This window comes from Dendrobates tinctorius, unplaced genomic scaffold (genome assembly GCF_039654945.1).
Source record: "Dendrobates tinctorius isolate UK_male_01 unplaced genomic scaffold, ASM3965494v1 ptg000019l, whole genome shotgun sequence".
Lineage (NCBI taxonomy): Eukaryota > Metazoa > Chordata > Amphibia > Anura > Dendrobatidae > Dendrobates > Dendrobates tinctorius.
Window position 1 is genome coordinate 95,316,897 of NW_027361687.1, and position 11,604 is coordinate 95,328,500.

Sequence of the window (11,604 nt, forward strand, 5' to 3'; positions counted from 1 at the left end):
TAAAAAACCATCAAAAATTTCAATCCTGCATGATTCTACCAAGAAATGTGATTCTTCATTCAAAACGCTGGTTTTTGCTATTGGGCTCTATTGAATAATGAATGTTTTGAATTTTCTCCAAAAGTAAAGTAGTTGCAAACTCATGCTTTTAGAGACTTGTTTGGGCTCATGAGAGGAGTAGAAAAACATCAAAAATTTCAGTCCTGCATGATTCTACCAAGAAATGTGTGTTCATTGAAACCGCTGGTTTTTGATAGTTTGGGCCCTATTGAATAATGAATGTTTTGAATTTTCTCCAAAAGTAAAGTAGTTGCAAACTCATCCTTTTAGAAACTTGTTTGGGCTGTTGAGAGGAGTAAAAAACCATCAAAAATTTCAATCCTGCATGATTCTACCAAGAAATGTGATTCTTCATTCAAAACGCTGGTTTTTGCTATTGGGCTCTATTGAATAATGAATGTTTTGAATTTTCTCCAAAAGTAAAGTAGTTGCAAACTCATGCTTTTAGAGACTTGTTTGGGCTCATGAGAGGAGTAGAAAAACATCAAAAATTTCAGTCCTGCATGATTCTACCAAGAAATGTGTTCATTCAAACCGCTGGTTTTTGATAGTTTGGGCCCTATTGAATAATGAATGTTTTGAATTTTCTCCAAAAGTAAAGTAGTTGCAAACTCATCCTTTTAGAAACTTGTTTGGGCTGTTGAGAGGAGTAAAAAACCATCAAAAATTTCAATCCTGCATGATTCTACCAAGAAATGTGATTCTTCATTCAAAACGCTGGTTTTTGCTATTGGGCTCTATTGAATAATGAATGTTTTGAATTTTCTCCAAAAGTAAAGTAGTTGCAAACTCATGCTTTTAGAGACTTGTTTGGGCTCATGAGAGGAGTAGAAAAACATCAAAAATTTCAGTCCTGCATGATTCTACCAAGAAATGTGTGTTCATTCAAACCGCTAATTTTTGATAGTTTGGGCCCTATTGAATAATGAATAATGAATGTTTTGAATTTTCTCCAAAAGTAAAGTAGTTGCAAACTCATCCTTTTAGAAACTTGTTTGGGCTGTTGAGAGGAGTAAAAAACCATCAAAAAATTCAATCCTGCATGATTTTACCAAGAAATCTGATTCTTCATTCAAAACCTGATTTTTGCTATTGGGCTCTATTGAATAGTGAATGTTTTGAATTTTCTCCAAAAGTAAAGTAGTTGCAAACTCATGCTTTTAGAGACTTGTTTGGGCTCATGAGAGGAGTAGAAAAACATCAAAAATTTCAGTCCTGCATGATTCTACCAAGAAATGTGTTCATTCAAACCGCTGGTTTTTGATAGTTTGGGCCCTATTGAATAATGAATGTTTTGAATTTTCTCCAAAAGTAAAGTAGTTGCAAACTCATCCTTTTAGAAACTTGTTTGGGCTGTTGAGAGGAGTAAAAAACCATCAAAAATTTCAATCCTGCATGATTCTACCAAGAAATGTGATTCTTCATTCAAAACGCTGGTTTTTGCTATTGGGCTCTATTGAATAATGAATGTTTTGAATTTTCTCCAAAAGTAAAGTAGTTGCAAACTCATGCTTTTAGAGACTTGTTTGGGCTCATGAGAGGAGTAGAAAAACATCAAAAATTTCAGTCCTGCATGATTCTACCAAGAAATGTGTTCATTCAAACCGCTGGTTTTTGATAGTTTGGGCCCTATTGAATAATGAATGTTTTGAATTTTCTCCAAAAGTAAAGTAGTTGCAAACTCATCCTTTTAGAAACTTGTTTGGGCTGTTGAGAGGAGTAAAAAACCATCAAAAATTTCAATCCTGCATGATTCTACCAAGAAATGTGATTCTTCATTCAAAACGCTGGTTTTTGCTATTGGGCTCTATTGAATAATGAATGTTTTGAATTTTCTCCAAAAGTAAAGTAGTTGCAAACTCATGCTTTTAGAGACTTGTTTGGGCTCATGAGAGGAGTAGAAAAACATCAAAAATTTCAGTCCTGCATGATTCTACCAAGAAATGTGTGTTCATTCAAACCGCTAATTTTTGATAGTTTGGGCCCTATTGAATAATGAATAATGAATGTTTTGAATTTTCTCCAAAAGTAAAGTAGTTGCAAACTCATCCTTTTAGAAACTTGTTTGGGCTGTTGAGAGGAGTAAAAAACCATCAAAAAATTCAATCCTGCATGATTTTACCAAGAAATCTGATTCTTCATTCAAAACCTGATTTTTGCTATTGGGCTCTATTGAATAGTGAATGTTTTGAATTTTCTCCAAAAGTAAAGTAGTTGCAAACTCATGCTTTTAGAGACTTGTTTGGGCTCATGAGAGGAGTAGAAAAACATCAAAAATTTCAGTCCTGCATGATTCTACCAAGAAATGTGTTCATTCAAACCGCTGGTTTTTGATAGTTTGGGCCCTATTGAATAATGAATGTTTTGAATTTTCTCCAAAAGTAAAGTAGTTGCAAACTCATCCTTTTAGAAACTTGTTTGGGCTGTTGAGAGGAGTAAAAAACCATCAAAAATTTCAATCCTGCATGATTCTACCAAGAAATGTGATTCTTCATTCAAAACGCTGGTTTTTGCTATTGGGCTCTATTGAATAATGAATGTTTTGAATTTTCTCCAAAAGTAAAGTAGTTGCAAACTCATGCTTTTAGAGACTTGTTTGGGCTCATGAGAGGAGTAGAAAAACATCAAAAATTTCAGTCCTGCATGATTCTACCAAGAAATGTGTGTTCATTGAAACCGCTGGTTTTTGATAGTTTGGGCCCTATTGAATAATGAATGTTTTGAATTTTCTCCAAAAGTAAAGTAGTTGCAAACTCATCCTTTTAGAAACTTGTTTGGGCTGTTGAGAGAAGTAAAAAACCATCAAAAATTTCAATCCTGCATGATTCTACCAAGAAATGTGATTCTTCATTCAAAACGCTGGTTTTTGCTATTGGGCTCTATTGAATAATGAATGTTTTGAATTTTCTCCAAAAGTAAAGTAGTTGCAAACTCATGCTTTTAGAGACTTGTTTGGGCTCATGAGATGAGTAGAAAAACATCAAAAATTTCAGTCCTGCATGATTCTACCAAGAAATGTGTGTTCATTGAAACCGCTGGTTTTTGATAGTTTGGGCCCTATTGAATAATGAATGTTTTGAATATTCTCCAAAAGTAAAGTAGTTGCAAACTCATCCTTTTAGAAACTTGTTTGGGCTGTTGAGAGGAGTAAAAAACCATCAAAAATTTCAATCCTGCATGATTCTACCAAGAAATGTGATTCTTCATTCAAAACGCTGGTTTTTGCTATTGGGCTCTATTGAATAATGAATGTTTTGAATTTTCTCCAAAAGTAAAGTAGTTGCAAACTCATGCTTTTAGAGACTTGTTTGGGCTCATGAGATGAGTAGAAAAACATCAAAAATTTCAGTCCTGCATGATTCTACCAAGACATGTGTGTTCATTGAAACAGCTGATTTTTGATAGTTTGGGCCCTATTGAATAATGAATGTTTTGAATTTTCTCCAAAAGTAAAGTAGTTGCAAACTCATCCTTTTAGAAACTTGTTTGGGCTGTTGAGAGGAGTAAAAAACCATCAAAAATTTCAATCCTGCATGATTCTACCAAGAAATGTGATTCTTCATTCAAAACGCTGGTTTTTGCTATTGGGCTCTATTGAATAATGAATGTTTTGAATTTTCTCCAAAAGTAAAGTAGTTGCAAACTCATGCTTTTAGAGACTTGTTTGGGCTCATGAGAGGAGTAGAAAAACATCAAAAATTTCAGTCCTGCATGATTCTACCAAGAAATGTGTGTTCATTCAAACCGCTGGTTTTTGATAGTTTGGGCCCTAATGAATAATGAATGTTTTGAATTTTCTCCAAAAGTAAAGTAGTTGCAAACTCATCCTTTTAGAAACTTGTTTGGGCTGTTGAGAGGAGTAAAAAACCATAAAAAATTTCAATCCTGCATGATTCTACCAAGAAATGTGATTCTTCATTCAAAACGCTGGTTTTTGCTATTGGGCTCTATTGAATAATGAATGTTTTGAATTTTCTCCAAAAGTAAAGTAGTTGCAAACTCATGCTTTTAGAGACTTGTTTGGGCTCATGAGAGGAGTAGAAAAACATCAAAAATTTCAGTCCTGCATGATTCTACCAAGAAATGTGTGTTGATTCAAACCGCTGGTTTTTGATAGTTTGGGCCCTATTGAATAATGAATGTTTTGAATTTTCTCCAAAAGTAGAGTAGTTGCAAACTCATGCTTTTAGAGACTTGTTTGGGCTCATGAGTGGAGTAGAAAAACATCAAAAATTTCAGTCCTGCATGATTCTACCAAGAAATGTGTGTTCATTGAAACCGCTGGTTTTTGATAGTTTGGGCCCTATTGAATAATGAATGTTTTGAATTTTCTCCAAAAGTAAAGTAGTTGCAAACTCATCCTTTTAGAAACTTGTTTGGGCTGTTGAGAGGAGTAAAAAACCATCAAAAATTTCAATCCTGCATGATTCTACCAAGAAATGTGATTCTTCATTCAAAACGCTGGTTTTTGCTATTGGGCTCTATTGAATAATGAATGTTTTGAATTTTCTCCAAAAGTAAAGTAGTTGCAAACTCATGCTTTTAGAGACTTGTTTGGGCTCATGAGAGGAGTAGAAAAACATCAAAAATTTCAGTCCTGCATGATTCTACCAAGAAATGTGTGTTGATTCAAACCGCTGGTTTTTGATAGTTTGGGCCCTATTGAATAATGAATGTTTTGAATTTTCTCCAAAAGTAAAGTAGTTGCAAACTCATGCTTTTAGAGACTTGTTTGGGCTCATGAGTGGAGTAGAAAAACATCAAAAATTTCAGTCCTGCATGATTCTACCAAGAAATGTGTGTTCATTGAAACCGCTGGTTTTTGATAGTTTGGGCCCTATTGAATAATGAATGTTTTGAATTTTCTCCAAAAGTAAAGTAGTTGCAAACTCATCCTTTTAGAAACTTGTTTGGGCTGTTGAGAGGAGTAAAAAACCATCAAAAATTTCAATCCTGCATGATTCTACCAAGAAATGTGATTCTTCATTCAAAACGCTGGTTTTTGCTATTGGGCTCTATTGAATAATGAATGTTTTGAATTTTCTCCAAAAGTAAAGTAGTTGCAAACTCATGCTTTTAGAGACTTGTTTGGGCTCATGAGAGGAGTAGAAAAACATCAAATATTTCAGTCCTGCATGATTCTACCAAGAAATGTGTGTTGATTCAAACCGCTGGTTTTTGATAGTTTGGGCCCTATTGAATAATGAATGTTTTGAATTTTCTCCAAAAGTAGAGTAGTTGCAAACTCATGCTTTTAGAGACTTGTTTGGGCTCATGAGTGGAGTAGAAAAACATCAAAAATTTCAGTCCTGCATGATTCTACCAAGAAATGTGTGTTCATTGAAACCGCTGGTTTTTGATAGTTTGGGCCCTATTGAATAATGAATGTTTTGAATTTTCTCCAAAAGTAAAGTAGTTGCAAACTCATCCTTTTAGAAACTTGTTTGGGCTGTTGAGAGGAGTAAAAAACCATCAAAAATTTCAATCCTGCATGATTCTACCAAGAAATGTGATTCTTCATTCAAAACGCTGGTTTTTGCTATTGGGCTCTATTGAATAATGAATGTTTTGAATTTTCTCCAAAAGTAAAGTAGTTGCAAACTCATGCTTTTAGAGACTTGTTTGGGCTCATGAGAGGAGTAGAAAAACATCAAAAATTTCAGTCCTGCATGATTCTACCAAGAAATGTGTGTTGATTCAAACCGCTGGTTTTTGATAGTTTGGGCCCTATTGAATAATGAATGTTTTGAATTTTCTCCAAAAGTAAAGTAGTTGCAAACTCATGCTTTTAGAGACTTGTTTGGGCTCATGAGTGGAGTAGAAAAACATCAAAAATTTCAGTCCTGCATGATTCTACCAAGAAATGTGTGTTCATTGAAACCGCTGGTTTTTGATAGTTTGGGCCCTATTGAATAATGAATGTTTTGAATTTTCTCCAAAAGTAAAGTAGTTGCAAACTCATCCTTTTAGAAACTTGTTTGGGCTGTTGAGAGGAGTAAAAAACCATCAAAAATTTCAATCCTGCATGATTCTACCAAGAAATGTGATTCTTCATTCAAAACGCTGGTTTTTGCTATTGGGCTCTATTGAATAATGAATGTTTTGAATTTTCTCCAAAAGTAAAGTAGTTGCAAACTCATGCTTTTAGAGACTTGTTTGGGCTCATGAGATGAGTAGAAAAACATCAAAAATTTCAGTCCTGCATGATTCTACCAAGAAATGTGTGTTCATTGAAACCGCTGGTTTTTGATAGTTTGGGCCCTATTGAATAATGAATGTTTTGAATTTTCTCCAAAAGTAAAGTAGTTGCAAACTCATCCTTTTAGAAACTTGTTTGGGCTGTTGAGAGGAGTAAAAAACCATCAAAAATTTCAATCCTGCATGATTCTACCAAGAAATGTGATTCTTCATTCAAAACGCTGGTTTTTGCTATTGGGCTCTATTGAATAATGAATGTTTTGAATTTTCTCCAAAAGTAAAGTAGTTGCAAACTCATGCTTTTAGAGACTTGTTTGGGCTCATGAGATGAGTAGAAAAACATCAAAAATTTCAGTCCTGCATGATTCTACCAAGACATGTGTGTTCATTGAAACAGCTGATTTTTGATAGTTTGGGCCCTATTGAATAATGAATGTTTTGAATTTTCTCCAAAAGTAAAGTAGTTGCAAACTCATCCTTTTAGAAACTTGTTTGGGCTGTTGAGAGGAGTAAAAAACCATCAAAAATTTCAATCCTGCATGATTCTACCAAGAAATGTGATTCTTCATTCAAAACGCTGGTTTTTGCTATTGGGCTCTATTGAATAATGAATGTTTTGAATTTTCTCCAAAAGTAAAGTAGTTGCAAACTCATGCTTTTAGAGACTTGTTTGGGCTCATGAGAGGAGTAGAAAAACATCAAAAATTTCAGTCCTGCATGATTCTACCAAGAAATGTGTGTTCATTCAAACCGCTGGTTTTTGATAGTTTGGGCCCTAATGAATAATGAATGTTTTGAATTTTCTCCAAAAGTAAAGTAGTTGCAAACTCATCCTTTTAGAAACTTGTTTGGGCTGTTGAGAGGAGTAAAAAACCATAAAAAATTTCAATCCTGCATGATTCTACCAAGAAATGTGATTCTTCATTCAAAACGCTGGTTTTTGCTATTGGGCTCTATTGAATAATGAATGTTTTGAATTTTCTCCAAAAGTAAAGTAGTTGCAAACTCATGCTTTTAGAGACTTGTTTGGGCTCATGAGAGGAGTAGAAAAACATCAAAAATTTCAGTCCTGCATGATTCTACCAAGAAATGTGTGTTGATTCAAACCGCTGGTTTTTGATAGTTTGGGCCCTATTGAATAATGAATGTTTTGAATTTTCTCCAAAAGTAGAGTAGTTGCAAACTCATGCTTTTAGAGACTTGTTTGGGCTCATGAGTGGAGTAGAAAAACATCAAAAATTTCAGTCCTGCATGATTCTACCAAGAAATGTGTGTTCATTGAAACCGCTGGTTTTTGATAGTTTGGGCCCTATTGAATAATGAATGTTTTGAATTTTCTCCAAAAGTAAAGTAGTTGCAAACTCATCCTTTTAGAAACTTGTTTGGGCTGTTGAGAGGAGTAAAAAACCATCAAAAATTTCAATCCTGCATGATTCTACCAAGAAATGTGATTCTTCATTCAAAACGCTGGTTTTTGCTATTGGGCTCTATTGAATAATGAATGTTTTGAATTTTCTCCAAAAGTAAAGTAGTTGCAAACTCATGCTTTTAGAGACTTGTTTGGGCTCATGAGAGGAGTAGAAAAACATCAAAAATTTCAGTCCTGCATGATTCTACCAAGAAATGTGTGTTGATTCAAACCGCTGGTTTTTGATAGTTTGGGCCCTATTGAATAATGAATGTTTTGAATTTTCTCCAAAAGTAAAGTAGTTGCAAACTCATGCTTTTAGAGACTTGTTTGGGCTCATGAGTGGAGTAGAAAAACATCAAAAATTTCAGTCCTGCATGATTCTACCAAGAAATGTGTGTTCATTGAAACCGCTGGTTTTTGATAGTTTGGGCCCTATTGAATAATGAATGTTTTGAATTTTCTCCAAAAGTAAAGTAGTTGCAAACTCATCCTTTTAGAAACTTGTTTGGGCTGTTGAGAGGAGTAAAAAACCATCAAAAATTTCAATCCTGCATGATTCTACCAAGAAATGTGATTCTTCATTCAAAACGCTGGTTTTTGCTATTGGGCTCTATTGAATAATGAATGTTTTGAATTTTCTCCAAAAGTAAAGTAGTTGCAAACTCATGCTTTTAGAGACTTGTTTGGGCTCATGAGAGGAGTAGAAAAACATCAAATATTTCAGTCCTGCATGATTCTACCAAGAAATGTGTGTTGATTCAAACCGCTGGTTTTTGATAGTTTGGGCCCTATTGAATAATGAATGTTTTGAATTTTCTCCAAAAGTAGAGTAGTTGCAAACTCATGCTTTTAGAGACTTGTTTGGGCTCATGAGTGGAGTAGAAAAACATCAAAAATTTCAGTCCTGCATGATTCTACCAAGAAATGTGTGTTCATTGAAACCGCTGGTTTTTGATAGTTTGGGCCCTATTGAATAATGAATGTTTTGAATTTTCTCCAAAAGTAAAGTAGTTGCAAACTCATCCTTTTAGAAACTTGTTTGGGCTGTTGAGAGGAGTAAAAAACCATCAAAAATTTCAATCCTGCATGATTCTACCAAGAAATGTGATTCTTCATTCAAAACGCTGGTTTTTGCTATTGGGCTCTATTGAATAATGAATGTTTTGAATTTTCTCCAAAAGTAAAGTAGTTGCAAACTCATGCTTTTAGAGACTTGTTTGGGCTCATGAGAGGAGTAGAAAAACATCAAAAATTTCAGTCCTGCATGATTCTACCAAGAAATGTGTGTTGATTCAAACCGCTGGTTTTTGATAGTTTGGGCCCTATTGAATAATGAATGTTTTGAATTTTCTCCAAAAGTAAAGTAGTTGCAAACTCATGCTTTTAGAGACTTGTTTGGGCTCATGAGTGGAGTAGAAAAACATCAAAAATTTCAGTCCTGCATGATTCTACCAAGAAATGTGTGTTCATTGAAACCGCTGGTTTTTGATAGTTTGGGCCCTATTGAATAATGAATGTTTTGAATTTTCTCCAAAAGTAAAGTAGTTGCAAACTCATCCTTTTAGAAACTTGTTTGGGCTGTTGAGAGGAGTAAAAAACCATCAAAAATTTCAATCCTGCATGATTCTACCAAGAAATGTGATTCTTCATTCAAAACGCTGGTTTTTGCTATTGGGCTCTATTGAATAATGAATGTTTTGAATTTTCTCCAAAAGTAAAGTAGTTGCAAACTCATGCTTTTAGAGACTTGTTTGGGCTCATGAGATGAGTAGAAAAACATCAAAAATTTTAGTCCTGCATGATTCTACCAAGACATGTGTGTTCATTGAAACGGCTGGTTTTTGATAGTTTGGGCCCTATTGAATAATGAATGTTTTGAATTTTCTCCAAAAGTAAAGTAGTTGCAAACTCCTCCTTTTAGAAACTTGTTTGGGCTGTTGAGAGGAGTAAAAAACCATCAAAAATTTCAATCCTGCATGATTCTACCAAGAAATGTGATTCTTCATTCAAAACGCTGGTTTTTGCTATTGGGCTCTATTGAATAATGAATGTTTTGAATTTTCTCCAAAAGTAAAGTAGTTGCAAACTCATGCTTTTAGAGACTTGTTTGGGCTCATGAGATGAGTAGAAAAACATCAAAAATTTCAGTCCTGCATGATTCTACCAAGACATGTGTGTTCATTGAAACGGCTGGTTTTTGATAGTTTGGGCCCTATTGAATAATGAATGTTTTGAATTTTCTCCAAAAGTAAATTAGTTGCAAACTCATCCTTTTAGAAACTTGTTTGGGCTGTTGAGAGGAGTAAAAAACCATCAAAAATTTCAATCCTGCATGATTCTACCAAGAAATGTGATTCTTCATTCAAAACGCTGGTTTTTGCTATTGGGCTCTATTGAATAATGAATGTTTTGAATTTTCTCCAAAAGTAAAGTAGTTGCAAACTCATGCTTTTAGAGACTTGTTTGGGCTCATGAGAGGAGTAGAAAAACATCAAAAATTTCAGTCCTGCATGATTCTACCAAGAAATGTGTGTTCATTCAAACCGCTGGTTTTTGATAGTTTGGGCCCTATTGAATAATGAATGTTTTGAATTTTCTCCAAAAGTAAAGTAGTTGCAAACTCATGCTTTTAGAGACTTGTTTGGGCTCATGAGAGGAGTAGAAAAACATCAAAAATTTCAGTTCTGCATGATTCTACCAAGAAATGTGTGTTCATTGAAACCGCTGGTTTTTGACAGTTTGGGCCCTATTGAATAATGAATGTTTTGAATTTTCTCCAAAAGTAAAGTAGTTGCAAACTCATCCTTTTAGAAACTTGTTTGGGCTGTTGAGAGGAGTAAAAAACCATCAAAAATTTCAATCCTGCATGATTCTACCAAGAAATGTGATTCTTCATTCAAAACGCTGGTTTTTGCTATTGGGCTCTATTGAATAATGAATGTTTTGAATTTTCTCCAAAAGTAAAGTAGTTGCAAACTCATGCTTTTAGGGACTTGTTTGGGCTCATGAGATGAGTAGAAAAACATCAAAAATTTCAGTCCTGCATGATTCTACCAAGACATGTGTGTTCATTGAAACGGCTGGTTTTTGATAGTTTGGGCCCTATTGAATAATGAATGTTTTGAATTTTCTCCAAAAGTAAAGTAGTTGCAAACTCATCCTTTTAGAAACTTGTTTGGGCTGTTGAGAGGAGTAAAAAACCATCAAAAATTTCAATCCTGCATGATTCTACCAAGAAATGTGATTCTTCATTCAAAACGCTGGTTTTTGCTATTGGGCTCTATTGAATAATGAATGTTTTGAATTTTCTCCAAAAGTAAAGTAGTTGCAAACTCATGCTTTTAGAGACTTGTTTGGGCTCATGAGAGGAGTAGAAAAACATCAAAAATTTCAGTCCTGCATGATTCTACCAAGAAATGTGTGTTGATTCAAACCGCTTGTTTTTGATAGTTTGGGCCCTATTGAATAATGAATGTTTTGAATTTTCTCCAAAAGTAAAGTAGTTGCAAACTCATGCTTTTAGAGACTTGTTTGGGCTCATGAGAGGAGTAGAAAAACATCAAAAATTTCAGTCCTGCATGATTCTACCAAGAAATGTGTGTTCATTGAAACCGCTGGTTTTTGATAGTTTGGGCCCTATTGAATAATGAATGTTTTGAATTTTCTCCAAAAGTAAAGTAGTTGCAAACTCATCCTTTTAGAAACTTGTTTGGGCTGTTGAGAGGAGTAAAAAACCATCAAAAATTTCAATCCTGCATGATTCTACCAAGAAATGTGATTCTTCATTCAAAACGCTGGTTTTTGCTATTGGGCTCTATTGAATAATGAATGTTTTGAATTTTCTCCAAAAGTAAAGTAGTTGCAAACTCATGCTTTTAGAGACTTGTTTGGGCTCATGAGAGGAGTAGAAAAACATCAAAAATTTCAGTCCTGCA